Source organism: Triticum dicoccoides, chromosome 3B (assembly GCF_002162155.2).
Source record: "Triticum dicoccoides isolate Atlit2015 ecotype Zavitan chromosome 3B, WEW_v2.0, whole genome shotgun sequence".
Lineage (NCBI taxonomy): Eukaryota > Viridiplantae > Streptophyta > Magnoliopsida > Poales > Poaceae > Triticum > Triticum dicoccoides.
In genome coordinates, this window is record NC_041385.1 from 127,844,955 (window position 1) to 127,859,314 (window position 14,360).

Below are 14,360 nucleotides of genomic sequence, written 5' to 3' on the forward strand. Positions count from 1 at the left end.
GGGGGGGGGGCAGGGGGCGGCCGCCCCGGGCCCCCCGATTAGAAAGGGCCCCCAATTGTTTGGTTTCCTAACGTGTGTGATGTTTAGCTTGCCGATTGATTCTCCAAAAGGAAAGAAAAATTAACTGATCAATCAATATCATCGGCTCGCACGCCATGCAGTCTTTTTGGTTTTTACTTCTCTTCCCCAATTGGCAACAAATCGGCCATGCCATGGATGATGGCGCCCCGCCCGCTCGTCTAATGGTGATTTTCGGTTGCTGGGCGCCATCAGTGGAACAAAGTAATGCGGTGTCCAGATTCCCATCAATTTCTCTTCAACCCATAGTTTCCCTTCCCTTCTCTTTCTATGTCTCGTTCGATCATTCATTCGTTTCTCAAGATCATCCTCGTACATATCTTTTTCTCACACTCCGGTTTCATGTATTGATTGGGATTAGAAAAGAGAAACTTGGACTTTTGTTCGTGACTCTCGTATGCAGCAGCAAAATCTTGCTTTTTCAAGTTTTCTAGCCATCCAGGTACCTTGTTCCATGCCTTTCATAGCACTTCTTTTCAATTAGCAGTGCTCTTAATTTCTTGTATCATATGTTGTGTGCTGATTAGCAAGATTGCCATTTATTTAACAAGATGCTATCAAGAAAGGATCCATCTGATAATGAGGAAAAAAGTGCATATGAGTTGATTGAGTCCCACATTAGTTGTTGGCATTTTTAGAACAGATGCAAGTATTCTACTGATTCCCGGCCAAAAACAGTATTTCTACTGCTAGGAATTCCCAGGACTTAACTTTAGTTCTTCTTCAAAAACAACTAGTGAAAACTTTAGGAACATAAAATTTGAGTAGGCATGAAAGTGTTACTAATTCACCTATTAGAAATATATGTAAGTGTACATTGACAAGATCGATCAACTAAAACTGTGAATGTTTGCGACCCCAGCTTTTTGAATAGTCAAGAAGACAAGACACTACAATTCAGTTAAAATAGGAAAAAAAATACACATATGTTTATGTGGATTTAGGGCCCCTCTGTGTTGTCTTGCCTCGGGCCCCCGAAATCTCAGGGCCGGCCCTGGCGGAAAGATGTAAAAAATCTCGATAATATAATCATCGCCGAACTCTACAAAATAGACACAAACAATTAGTAACTCCCTCTGTATTACTAAATGAGAAAGCTAAAATCCATCCGGCACGATCAGAATAGCAGGCCTTCCTCCCGATCCACTTTTTCCGCCTCGGAATGATCTCCTCTGATTTGGATCCATTTTTCTTGCTTGAGATTTTTGCATGTAACACACAATGTCGGGTAGTATCTTAATAGAAGTGTTATTGTTGGGGATATTACTATTAGGTATGACCCACCCAGGAGGGACCGAGTTATATCTATGGAGATTCATGATATGAAGCCCAAGAAGATATTTGAAGATGACGGTTCAGTTAAGGGCCCAAGGCCCAAAGGCGGCTTAAGGCCCGTAGAGATAAACCGCCATATATGTATGACTTGTATAGTAAGGCAAGACTAGTTAGTCACCGAGCCGGACACTGTTTATGAGCCGGTCGGGACTCTGTGAGCCGCTGGGCGTCGACCTCTGTATATAAAGGGACGACCCGACGTCGGTTCAGCCAAGTAAGATCAGATCGAAAGCTAGGTCAAGAGGATTCGCTCGCTAGTAATCGAGAGATAAGCAATACCACCTCAAACTGGATTAGGCCTTTACCTTCACCGCAAGGGGCCGAACCAGTATAAACTCCCGTGTCCTTTGTCCCATTTTAACACCTTTAAGCTTCCTAGTTGCGATGGCTCCACGACTAAGTCCTTTTGCTAGGACATCATCTGTGACCTTTCCACGGCAGTTGGCACCCACCATGGGGCCAGCGCACGGTGGATTTGAGCTCTTAAAGGGCAGCTTCGAAGGGCTCAAGGGATACGCTATGGGCCGGATGACCAAGAGTCATCGCGGCAAGCTCTACATCGACGACGCAGACTGGGTCCCCGACGCCGACTCAATTGAGTATGGGTATCGGGTCCCCTTCAGTGGAATCCACGCCTCCATCGCCAAGATCGGCGAGCCGGGCCCTGAGTCGGACATCTGCACCGACATCATCAAGACGGCTCAGCGTGCAAGACCCGCCCGAGATCAGCTCGCCATGAAGCATGCCTTCGTGGGATGCATCCATGAAGGGGAATTTTCTGAAGGATCTATGTCTGGCAGTGAGACAGCCATCTACTCTGATGGTGAATCGTCCACGGGCGAGACTGATTCATTGTACCAGCTGCAAGATGGCGGGCTTGGGGGCTATTCCAATGGCAACAATATTTCGGACCCCTTTGAGCCGCCGAATAGAGTCGGGATCTTCATGGCTGGAACGCAACCTGGGCAAAACTCTATGGCTGCGACAACAATGACTTCCGGGTCAGCAGCGGTGACGGCAGCCGGGGCAGGAGGCCCTGCGCGCCCGCCGGGTCAGGTTCTGAGGGCTCTAATGGATAAATTGACGGCCCTGTTAACAGTCGTGGTCAACCCGGCGAATCAAGCTCAACATGATGCGGAAGTGGCACAGTTAAAGTAGGAGGTAGCATAAGCCAAATAAGACCTAGCGGCGGAGGACGTCAGGATGGCCGCAGAATGGGCGGCTTTGGATGCTCAAGCTCAGCGGATTCAGTCGCAGGCCTTCCAGCTTACGATGGATCAGAACACATCAAATGAGATCATGAGGAGAAGGCACCAGCCTCGTATACATACGGATTATGAGCCTAGAAACCTTTTCCATATGCCCGGTACAGGGCCTAGTAACCCGCCGGAGGTAAACCGGGCCGCGACGCCCAGGGTTGGGACGCCGGTTCAACCACATGTGATGGAACCCCCTCGTTTGAATACTGCTCCACCTCAGAACGTACCGACACCACCGGGTCATTATTCTAATCCTTTGGAGAACATGATTGCTGCGGTGGCATGATTGGTGGCTCTCCCGGTGGATGGCGACTCTCCAACGGCGGTTGAAACACGAAGGGTCAGGGAACTTCTTCAGACAGCCTTGGCGCAGTAGGAGGCATATTCTTATAGCCGGGATAGGATCCACTCGACCCCCCGCCCAAGCCGGAGCCAGAGCTATAGCAGGCACATGGACTAACCAGCCGTTTCAAGCAGACCAGCTGCACGGGCATGACCCGGCCCGTGATGGAGCTCTTAATGTGGTTGATCAGGACAGAGTGCGTCAAGAAGCCGAGCAGGCGGCTCAGCAAGCGGCTCAGCGGGTGGCTTACCAGCCCTTTCCGGTTTATCCAACGACTTCAGTTGAGGCAGGTGTGACTTCTAGATCTACGGGTGTACCCTGTTTGGTACCGGCTCTGCGTAACGAGCGTTTGCCCAAAGATTTCAAAGGACCCCGAAAGGTGCCTAATTACACAGCCGACTTACCCCCTGAGGCGTGGATTGAAAGTTATGAGATGGCCATGGAATTATTGGAAGTCAGTGACGCTGCATGTGCCAAGTACTTCACCATGATGCTGGACGGAACGACCCATACTTGGTTAAAGGGGTTGCCGACTAATTCCATCAGAGCATGACCCGGTGCTGAAATTGAAGTCGGTTGATGACACCAAGCTGGTTGATTTTGTTCCCGGTGACTCATCCAAGCAGTTCAGTATCAGTACTAATTTGGATCCAAAATAGGAAAGCACGATCATCGAGTTCATCCATGAGAACTGGGACATCTTTGCATGGAAACCTTCTGACATGCCGGGTGTACCGAGGGACTCGCTGAGCACACTCTTAATATTGATCCTAAATTTAAGTCGGTCAAGCAATTCCTCCATTGGTTTAACAGGGAGAGGCGTAAAGCCATTGGTGAAGAAGTGGCCCGGCTCTTGGCGGCTGGGTTCATTGTTGAAGTTTTTCATCCCGAGTGGTTGGCTAACTCGGTGCTAGTGCTCAAGAAGAATGGCACCTGGCGCATGTGTGTGGATTACACGGACTTAAACAAGGCTTGTCAGGCTGATCCTTTTGCTATCCCTCGTATTGATCAAATCATTGATGCTACATCGGATTGTGAGCGCTTGAGCTTTTTGGATGCTTATTCTGGTTATCATCAGATCAAGATGGTAGTTAAGGACCAGGAGAAGACGGCTTTCATTACTCCCTTTGGAGCCTTCTGCTATGGGTCTATTCCCTTTGGGCTCAAGAGTGCCTAGGCGACTTATCAGCGATGTGTGCAGAATTGTATTCACAGTCAGATTGGGTGCAATGTTCATGCTTATGTGGACGACATTGTGGTGAAGTCCAGAGAGAAGAAAACCTTGATAGATGATTTGAAGGAGACCTTTGATAATCTCCGGGCCTACAAGATGATGCTTAACCCGACCAAGTGTGTTTTTGGTGTGCCAGCAGGCAAGCTTTTGGGTTTTCTGGTTTCCAACAGAGGCATTGAGGCTAACCCAGAGAAGATCAAGGACATCACCTCCCTGGCTAAACCGGCGTGTATCAATGATGTTCAGCGTTTGGCGGGTCATATTGCTGCCTTAAGCCGGTTCATAAGCCAGTTGGGTGAGAAGGCCATACTGCTGTATCAGATGATGAAGAAAAAAGACGACTTTGTCTGGAGTGATGTTGCTAACGATGCATTCAAATATTTGAAGAGGTAGCTAGCTGAGCCACCGGTCCTTGCTGCTCCCATTGATAAGTAGCCATTGTTGTTATATGTGGCTGCTAACTCCCGTGATGTTAGTGTGGCCATCATGGTGGAACGAAAGGAGGCGGGCAAGGAGTACCCAGTTCAGCGGGCGGTTTACTACATCAGTGAAGTGCTTATTGAGTCCAAGCAGAGATATACACATTGTCAGAAGCTCGTTTATGGGGTGTTCATGGCCACCCAGAAGCTTAAGCAGTATTTTCTGGGTCACCCCATCGCTGTGGTAAGTTCTTCTCCGTTAGGAGATATTATCCAAAACAGAGAAGCCAAGTGGGCCATTGAACTTGGGCCTCATGGTTTGAAATATGTGCCACACACTGCTATCAAGTCTCAAGCACTGGTGGATTTCATCAACGACTGGACAGAGCTGCAGATGCCTGAAGAGAAGCCGGATAACACATATTGGACTATTCACTTTGATGGGTCTAGGCAATTGGAGGGCTCGGGGGCTGGAGTTGTCTTAGCTTCCCCTCGAGGTGACAAATTTTGTTATGTGCTAAGGTTGATGTTTCCCTGTACTAACAATGCAGATGAGTATGAGGCCTTGCTCGATGGTCTTCGGATGGCTAAGGAGATAAACTTAAGCCGGGTGAGGTGCTTTGGTGACTCAGATTTGGTGGCTCAACAAGTCTCAGGCAAATGGGATTCCAAGGATCCCCTCATGGCGGCTTTTCGCCGTGAAGTTGATGCTGTGGCTAGGCACTTCAAGGGTTATCAAGTGGATTACATTGATCGCAGAAAGAATGAGACGGCTGATGCTTTAAGCCGGTTGGGATCTCAGCGTAAGCCGGTGCCATCTAACACTTTCTTGGATATTCTGCATAACCCTTCTGTCAAATTGCCTACAGAGGAGGAACTTGTTGTTCCTGACCCGGAAGTACAATTGATGGTGGCTCTTCATGTTATCCTAGATTGGACAGTGCCATATTTGGTTTATATTGTCGGCGTCCTGGACTTGGGGGTATCCAGTCCTGCCTGCCTGCGGCCCACCGTGTGGCTTCATCGATGGCCTGGTACGGCCCAGCTTCAACACCAACACAGCAAGACCCTCGCGGTGGGCCAAGCCTCGCGAGGCGGACAATGCCAAGACCCCTGAAGGAGTAGGCCTCCTCAGGAGGGCTCCTGAGGGGCGGAGAGTTCTATGCGGCTACCTCATGAGGCTCAGCTGACGTGAGCCATGACGACCAACGCCAGGCGGGCGCCAGGCGGGTGCAGAGCGCAAGTTTCCTCTTTAGTGCAAGGGAGGCAAGCCACAGGCGCGGAGTCCCGAGGAATCAGCCAAAGGTTTCCATTCTGGTGCAACAAGACCAAGACCGCCAGGATGGAGGTCATCACCGAGCCCACCGGAGCATCACGACCAGAGACTTTTCACAGGTGAAGACTACTTTTGTCAGGACAGAATGTACTACTTGTCCCCTTTCAAATCCCGCCGTTGTGGAATCCCTTCCCTCTCATATTTGGGAAGAGGACCAAGGCCACTATATATAGGACTTAGCCACCACCATAGAAGGGGACAGAGATCAGAACAAGTAGAGCACCACACCAGCTCAAGAACACCTCACCTCCTGAGGCTTGTTCATCCACTGTACTAGTTCATCCATAGCCCCTCGAGGCAATCCACCACACCACACTGGATTAGGGTATTACACCACAATGGTGGCCCGAACCAGTATAAATCTTTGTGTCTCTGTGTCTCTTTTAGTTCTACGCGCTAGGCTAGGGAGGATCGCGAGTAGGCAGGCTGGGCAGGTTGAGATCTCCGCATGCACCCCGGAGTTCGAACCTCTCGAGGGTTGCCGGATCCCTAAATCCGACATTTGGCATGCCAGGTAGGGGTGCATCGGAATCTCCTTCCTCGACCTCCAGATCGTGCCACTGACCCCCATGGCGGGCGCTCCTCCGTCAGCCCTATCGCCGTGCATTCCCGAAGAAGCGCCGGGGCTGTGCTGCTTCACCCTCTCCCTGCGGCAGGTGTAGTGGACGCCCAAGTTCCGACCGGAGATGCCGCCGCGCTACGACGGTGTGGCAGATCCAGCCCCCTTTCTTCAGGCATATGAGGGGGCAGTTTGGGCGGTTGGCAGAGACGACAAGGTGAAGGCCAACTGGTTCCCCATGGCCCTCGTAGGCGCACCGCGTGCCTGGTTGCTCAACCTGCCGGCATCTTCCGTGGTCTCTTGGGAGGAGCTGCGCGACATCTTCCTCGCCCACTATGCGGCACCGGCACCCCCGGTCGTCGCAGCTCTCCTAGGCGGCTCGCAAGCGCTACCCTCCGACCGCCACATCAAGCAGTTCTACCGGCAGGTAGGCAATACTCAGGCGGGCTCAGGGGCTCCCCCGGGCTGGGCGCCGCCCCAAGCTGACCTCGCCTTCGGCCCCGAAGATCACCCCGCCGCCACGACAGGAGCAGGCGCACTCCCGATGCTCTACACCCCCACCATCTGCCATGTGGCGATTGTTGGAAATATGCCCTAGAGGCAATAATAAAAGTATTATTATTATATTTCCTTGTTCATGATAATTGTCTTTTATTCATGCTATAACTGTATTATCCGGAAATCGTAATACACGTGTGAATACATAGACCACAATATGTCCCTAGTGAGCCTCTAGTTGACTAGCTCGTTGTGATCAACAGATAGTCATGGTTTCCTGGCTATGGACATTGGATGTCGTTGATAACGGGATCACATCATTAGGAGAATGATGTGATGGACAAGACCCAATCCTAAGACTAGCACAAAAGATCATGTAGTTCATTTGCTAGAGCTTTGCCAATGTCAAGTATCTCTTCCTTCGACCATGAGAGCGTGTAACTCCTGGATACCGTAGGAGTGCTTTGGGTGTATCAAATGTCACAACGTAACTGGGTGACTATAAAGGTGCACTACAGGTATCTCCGAAAGTATCTATTGTTTTATGCGGATCGAGACTGGGATTTGTCACTCCGTGTAAACGGAGAGGTATCTCTGGGCCCACTCGGTAGGACATCATCATATGCGTAATGTGACCAAGGAGTTGATCACGGGATGATGTGTTACGGAACGAGTAAAGTGACTTGCCGGTAACGAGATTGAACAAGGTATTGGATACCGACGATCGAATCTCGGGCAAGTAACATACCGATAGACAAAGGGAATTGAATACGGGATTGATTAAGTCCTTGACATCGTGGTTCATCCGATGAGATCATCGTGGAACATGTGGGAGCCATCATGGGTATCCAGACCCCGCTGTTGGTTATTGACCGGAGAACGTCTCGGTCATGTCTACATGTCTCCCGAACCCGTAGGGTCTACACACTTAAGGTTCGATGACACTAGGGTCATAAAAGAAGTTTGTATGTGGTTACCAAATGTTGTTCGGAGTCCCGGATGAGATCCCGGACGTCACGAGGAGTTCCGGAATGGTCCGGAGGTAAAGATTTATATATGGGAAGTCCTATTTTGGCCACCGGAAAATGTTCGGGATTTTTCGGTATTGTACCGGGAAGGTTCTAGAAGGTTCCGGAGTGGGGCCCACCTGCATGGGGGGACCCACATGGACGTGGGTAGTGGGGGCAAGGCCCCACACCCCTGGTCAAGGCGCACCAAGATCCCCCCTTAGAAGGAATAAGATCATATCCCGAAGGGATAAGATCAAGATCCCTAAAAAGGGGGGATAACAATCGGTGGGGAAGGAAATAATGAGATTTCTTTCCTCCCACCTTGGCCAACGCCCCAATGGACTTGGAGGGCAAGAAACCAGCCCCTCCACCCCTATATATAGTGGGGAGGCGCATGGGAGCTAAAGACGAAGTTCTGGCGCAGCCCTCCCCCTCTCCCAAGTCGTCCTCCTCTCCCGTGGTGCTTGGCGAAGCCCTGCAGGATTGCCACGCTCCTCCACCACCACCACGCCGTTGTGCTGCTGCTGGATGGAGTCTTCCTCAACCTCTCCCTCTCTCCTTGCTGGATCAAGGCGTGGGATACATCACCGGGCTGTACGTGTGTTGAACGCGGAGGTGCCGTGCGTTCGGCACTTGATCATCGGTGATTTGAATCACGACGAGTACGACTTCATCAACCCCGTTCACTTGAACGTTTCCGCTTAGTGATCTACAAGGGTATGTAGATACACTCTCCTTCTACTCGTAGCTGGTTTCTCCATAGATAGATCTTGGTGACACGTAGGAAAATTTTGAATTTCTGCTACGTTCCCCGATAGTGGCATCATGAGCTAGGTCTATTGCGTAGATTCTTTGCACGAGTAGAACACAAAGTAGTTGTGGGCGTTGATGTTGTTCAATATGCTTACCGTTACTAGTCCAATCTTGTTTCGACGGTATTGTGGGATGAAGCGGCCCGGACCGACCTTACACGTACTCTTACGTGAGACAGGTTCCACCGATTGACATGCACTTGGTGCATAAGGTGGCTAGCGGGTGCCAGTCTCTCCCACTTTAGTCGGAACGGATTCGATGAAAAGGGTCCTTATGAAGGGTAAATAGCAATTGACATATCACGTTGTGGTTTTGCGTAGGTAAGAAACGTTCTTGCTAGAAACCCATAGCAGCCACGTAAAACATGCAAACAACAATTAGAGGATGTCTAACTTGTTTTTGCAGGGTATGCTTTGTGATGTGATATGGCCAAGAAGAATGTGATGAATGATATGTGATGTATGAGATTGATCATGTTCTTGTAATAGGATTCACGACTTGCATGTCGATGAGTATGACAACCGGCAGGAGCCATAGGAGTTGTCTTTATTTATTGTATGACCTGCGTGTCATTTAACAACGCCATGTAAATTACTTTACTTTATTGCTAAACGCGTTATCCATAGAAGTAGAAGTAGTCGTTGGCGTGACAACTTCATGAAGACACGATGATGGAGATCATGGTGTCATGCCGGTGACGATGATGATCATGGAGCCCCGAAGATGAAGATCAAAAGGAGCAAAATGATATTGGCCATATCATGTCACTATTTGATTGCATGTGATGTTTATCATGTTTATGCATCTTGTTTACTTAGGACGACGGTAGTAAATAAGATGATCCCTTACAAAATTTCAAGAAGTGTTCTCCCCTAACTGTGCACCGTTGCTACAGTTCGTCGCTTCTAAGCACCACGTGATGATCGGGTGTGATGGATTCTTACGTTCACATACAACGGGTGTAAGACAGTTTTACACAGCGAAAACACTTAGGGTTAACTTGACGAGCCTAGCATGTGCAGACATGGCCTCGGAACACGGAGACCGAAAGGTCGAGCATGAGTCGTATGGTAGATACGATCAACATGAAGATGTTCACCGATGATGACTAGTCCGTCTCACGTGATGATCGGACACGGCCTAGTTGACTCGGATCATGTGATCACTTAGATGACCAGAGGGATGTCTATCTAAGTGGGAGTTCATAAGATGAACTTAATTATCCTGAACATAGTCAAAAGACCTTTTGCAAATTATGTCGTAAGCTCGCGCTTTAGTTCCACTGTTTAGATATGTTCCTAGAGAAAATATAGTTGAAAGTTGAAAGTAGGAATTATGCGGACAGTAGAAAGCTTATGTCCTTAATGCACCGCTCAGTATGCTGAACCCCAAACGTCGTTTGTGGATGTTGTGAACATCGGACATACACGTTTTGATAACTAGGTGATAGTTCAGTTAAATGGTTTAGAGTAGAGGCACCAAAGACGTTTTCGAAACATCGCGGAACATATGAGATGTTTCGAGGGCTGAAATTGGGATTTCAGGCTCGTGCCCACGTCAAGAGGTATAAGACCTCCGACGATTTTCTTAACCTGCAAACTAAGGGAGAAAAGCTCAATCGTTGAGCTTGTGCTCAGATTGTCTGAGTGCAACAATCACTTGAATTGAGTGGGAGTTGATCTTCCAAATGAGATAGTGATGTTTCTCCAAAGTCATTGCCACCGAGCTGCTAGAGCTTCATGATGAACTATAACATATCAGGGATAAATAAGATGATCCTTGAGGTATTCACGATGTTTGACACCGCGAAAGTAGAAATCAAGAAGGAGCATCAATTGTTGATGGTTGGTGAAACCACTAGTTTCAAGAAGGGCAAGGGCAAGAAGGGATACTTCATGAAACGGCAAATCAGCTGCTGCTCCAGTGAAGAAACCCAAGGTTGAACCCAAACCCGAGACTAAGTGCTTCTGTAATAAGGGGAACAGTCACTAGAGCAGAATTACCCTACATACTTGGTAGATGAGAAGGATGGCAAGGTCGATAGAAGTATATTGGATATACATTATGTTAATGTGTACTTTACTAGTACTCCTAGTAGCACCAGGGTATAAGATACCGGTTCGGTTGCTAAGTGTTAGTAACTCGAAATAAAAGCTACGGCATAAACGGAGACTAGCTAAAGGTGAGCTGACGATATGTGTTGGAAGTGTTTCCAATGTTGATATGATCAAGCATCGCACGCTCCCTCTACCATCGAGATTTGGTGTTTGCGTTGAGCATAGACATGATTGGATTATGTCTATCGCAATACGGTTATTCATTTAAAGAGAATAATGGTTACTCTATTTATTTGAATAATACCTTCAATGGTCTTGCACCTAAAATGAATGGTTCATTGAAATCTCGATCGTAGTGATACACATGTTCATGCCAAAAGATAGTAATGATAGTACCACCTATTTGTGGCACTGCCACATAAGTCATATCGGTATAAAATGCATGAAGAAGCTCCATGTTGATGGATCTTTGGACTCACTCATTTTTGAAAAGTTTGAGACATGCGAACCATGTCTATTGGTATATATGCATGAAGAAACTCCATGCAAATGGACCGTTTGAACTCACTTGATTTTGAATCACTTGAGATATGCAAATCATACCACATGGGCAAGATGACTGAAAAGCCTCGGTTTCAGTAAGATGGAACAAGATAGCAACTTGTTGGAAGTAACACATTTTGATGTGTGTAGTCCAATGAGTGCTGAGGCATGCAGTGAATATCATTATGTTCTTACTTCACAGATGATTCGAGTAGATGTTGAATATATTTACTTGATGAAACACAAGTCTGAATTATTGAATGGTTCAAGTAATTTCAGAGTAAAGTTGAAGATCATCGTGACAAGAGGATAAAATGTCTACGATAAGATCATAGAGATGAGTATCTGAGTTACGAGTTTTGGCACACAATTAAGACATTGTGGAAATTGTTTCGCAATTAATACCGCCTGGAACACCATAGTGTGATGGTGTGTCCGAACATCATAACTGCACCCTATTGGATATGATGCATACCATGATGTCTCTTATCGAATTACCACTATCGTTCATGGGTTAGGCATTAGAGACAACCACATTCACTTTAAATAGGGCACCACGTAATTCCGTTGAGATGACACCGTATGAATTATGGTTTAGAGAAACCTAAGTTGTCGTTTCTTAAAAGTTTGGGGCTACGACGCTTATGTGAAAAAGTTTCAGGCTGATAAGCTAGAACCCAAAGCGGATAAATGCATCTTCATAGGACACCCAAAACAGTTGGGTATACCTCCTGTCTCAGATCCAAAAGCAATAAAGGATTGTTTCTTGAATCAGGTCCTTTCTCGAGGAAAGGTTTCTCTCGAAAGAATTGAGTGGGAGGATGGTGGAGACTTGATGAGGTTATTGAACCATCACTTCAACCAGTGTGTAGCAGGGCACAGGAAGTTGTTCCCATGGCACCTACACCAATTGAAGTGGAAGCTTATGATAGTGATCATGAAACTTCAGATCAAGTCACTCCCAAACCTCGTAGGATGACAAGGATGCATACTACTTGAGAGTGGTACGTAATCCTGTCTTGGAAGTCATGTTGCTAGACAACAATGAGCCTACGAGCTATGGAGAAGCGATGGTGGGCCCGGATTCCGATAAATGGCTTGAGGCCATAAAATCCGAGAGAGGATCCATGTATGAAAACAAAGTGAAGACTTTGGCAGAACGGCTCGATGGTCGTAAGGCAAATGAGTACGGATGGATTTTAAAAGGAAGACAGACAATGATGGTAAGAATTACCATTAAGGAAGCTCGACTTGTCGTTAAGATGTTTTCCGACAAGTTCAAGGAGTTGACTACGATGAGATTTTCTCACTCGTAGCAATGCTAAGAGTCTGTTGGAATTATATTAGCGATTACTGCATTATTTATGAAATCTTGCAGATAGGATGTCAAAACATTGTTTCCTCGACGATTTTCTTGAGTAAAGGTTGTATGTGATACAACCGGAAGGTTTTGTCAATCCCGAAAGATGCTAATAAGTATGCAAAGCTCCAGCAATCCTTCTAAGGACTGGAGTGAGCATCTCGGAGTTGGAATGTATGCTTTGATGATGATCAAAGATTTTGGGTTTGTACAAAGTTTATGAGAAACTTGTATTTCCAAAGAAGTGAGTGGGAGCACTATAGAATTTCTGATGAGTATATGTTGTTGACATATTGTTGATCAGAAATGACGTAGAATTTCTGGAAAGCATATAGGGTTATTTTGAAAGTGTTTTTCAATGGAAAGCCTGGATTAAGCTACTTGAACATTGAGCATCAAGATCTATAAGGATAGATCAAAATGCTTAATAATACTTTCAAATGAGCACATACCTTGACATGATCTTGAAGGTGTTCAAGATGGACCAGTCAAAGAAGGAGTTCTTGCCTGAGTTGTAAGGTACGAAGTTAAGACTTAAAGCTCGACCACGGCAGAATAGAGAGAAAGGACGAAGGTCGTCCCCTATGCTTAAGACGTAGGCTCTTCAGTATGCTATTCTGTGTACCGCACATGAAGTGTGCCTTGCCATGAGTCAGTCAAGGGGTACAAGAGTGATCCAAGAATGGCTCACAGGACAGCGGTCAAAGTTATCCTTAGTAACTAGTGGACTAAGGAATTTTCTCGATTATGGAGGTGGTAAAAGAGTTCGTCGTAAAGGTTATGACGATGCAAGCTTGACACCTATCCGGACAGCTCTGAGTAGAGAGACCGGATACATATAATGGAGCAATAATTTAGAATAGCTCCAAGTAGAACAGTTGTTTGGAATAGCTCCAAATAGAGCGTGGTAGCTGCATCTAGGAGATGACATAGAGATTTGTAAAGCACACACGGATCTGAAAGGTTCAGACCCGTTGACAAAAACCTCTCTCACAAGCAACATGATCAAACATAAAACTCATTGAGTGTTAATCACATAGTGATGTGAACTAGACTACTGACTCTAGTAAACTCGTGGGTATTAGTCACATGGCGATGTGACCTGTGAGTGTTAATCACATGGCGATGTGAACTAGATTATTGACTCTAGTGCAAGTGGGAGACTATTGGAAATATGCCCTAGAGGCAATAATAAAAGTATTATTATTATATTTCCTTGTTCATGATAATTGTCTTTTATTCATGCTATAACTGTATTATCCGGAAATCGTAATACACGTGTGAATACATAGACCACAATATGTCCCTAGTGAGCCTCTAGTTGACTAGCTCGTTGTGATCAACAGATAGTCATGGTTTCCTGGCTATGGACATTGGATGTCGTTGATAACGGGATCACATCATTAGGAGAATGATGTGATGGACAAGAACCAATCCTAAGACTAGCACAAAAGATCGTGTAGTTCATTTGCTAGAGCTTTGCCAATGTCAAGTATCTCTTCCTTCGACCATGAGA